This window comes from Musca autumnalis, unplaced genomic scaffold (genome assembly GCF_047663935.1).
Source record: "Musca autumnalis isolate F117 unplaced genomic scaffold, ASM4766393v1 scaffold_3, whole genome shotgun sequence".
Classification (NCBI taxonomy): domain Eukaryota; kingdom Metazoa; phylum Arthropoda; class Insecta; order Diptera; family Muscidae; genus Musca; species Musca autumnalis.
Window position 1 is genome coordinate 28,124,508 of NW_027411866.1, and position 1,368 is coordinate 28,125,875.

General features: G+C 33.6%; 1 long non-coding RNA gene across 1 annotated transcript; it reads right to left on the reverse strand.

Moving 5' to 3' along the window:
- Positions 1 to 214: 214 nt before the first annotated feature.
- On the reverse strand, positions 215 to 935 carry LOC141396678 (uncharacterized). The gene is made up of 4 exons (XR_012411217.1): positions 824 to 935; positions 611 to 742; positions 376 to 540; positions 215 to 309 (listed from the first exon to the last, which is right to left on the reverse strand). It is a non-coding gene; the product is annotated as an uncharacterized lncRNA (long non-coding RNA).
- Positions 936 to 1,368: the final 433 nt, after the last annotated feature.

Below are 1,368 nucleotides of genomic sequence, written 5' to 3' on the forward strand. Positions count from 1 at the left end.
CTTAAAAAATCCGCATACATTACGATCCGCCTCTATGTTCCAAGCACAATTTCTGCAACAAGTTTCGATGGTCGCACTTGCGTATATGTATCTTGCACCGATATGGAATGTTATACTATGTTTACATTTACGAAATCCACCCGATTTCAAGTGTCTATTCCATTGCTCAAACATCAAATGAAATCCAATCGATTTCAGATGAGTTTTCATTTGACGTATACAAAAAGGAATTGACAGATGAAATCGAGTGGATTTCGTAAATGTAAACATAGTGTTACTTATATATATTAGTGTGATGCGGTACTTGACCTGCTTGAAATAAGAAAGAGAGGAAACATATTTTTTGAAACTGATTACTATCACATATTTACAAACCATTTTAAGTCACCAAAGGCTTCGCTGAGGAAATTTGCACTGTTCAAAATCCAACCAACATTCTTGATTTCAATGACGGGGATGTTACGGAAAGCAGGGCACAAACCTTCATCCATGGGGAATACAAACAACAGCACGGCCAATATTCAGCAGCGGTTTAGTGATCTATAATAATCAGCCACATTCAATATATAATTATACACCAATTTATCTTCGTTCCATCTCAATAACTTACAGGTTTGTTCGCTGACATTGATGATTGTTATGGAGCATCAATTGGCAGATATTGTTAATGACCACAGGATGAACACTGCTGGCAACAAAATGTTATTTTTCTTCATTTATCATTTAACTCTGCAATATACAACTAAACAAAATTTCAATGTCAGAACTTTTTCACTTTACTTTTGCAGTTATTTTAGCGTATTTCCACAGAATTTCAATATACCCAAATGGACCGCGATGTCTATTTATTTTCTTTCCACACTGCTTACGCTTTTTACTAGGAATTTTTTGAAAAATTAAGAAAATATTTAATATGCACAAAATTTCAAGATAATGTAAACAAACAATATTTTGTTATTGTTGTCATTGACATACAATAACAACAACTTTTATATTGTTTCGAATACATGGTTGTATTTGGCAGCTCAAGGACGGTTTTTTCAAATGAGATTACCTTCTTATTCTGCCATGGATATTGGACAAGCTTTTGATAAAGTATGGCATCAAGGCCTTTTGTTTAAAATACGTAAGTACGTATTTGGCCCTTTCATATATCTTATTTATACGAATGATATGCCAGCAACACTAGATACAACTATTGCTACTTTTGCAGACGATACCGCTTTATTAGCTAGTGGAACAACAGAAAAAGATGCTTCAACTAAACTTAAAACAGCACTTTCCGAAATTGTTTCCTGGGTAAAAAAAAAATGGAGAATGCAAGTAGTTTTTATACCCTCCATAGTATGGAGGGTATATTAAGTTTGT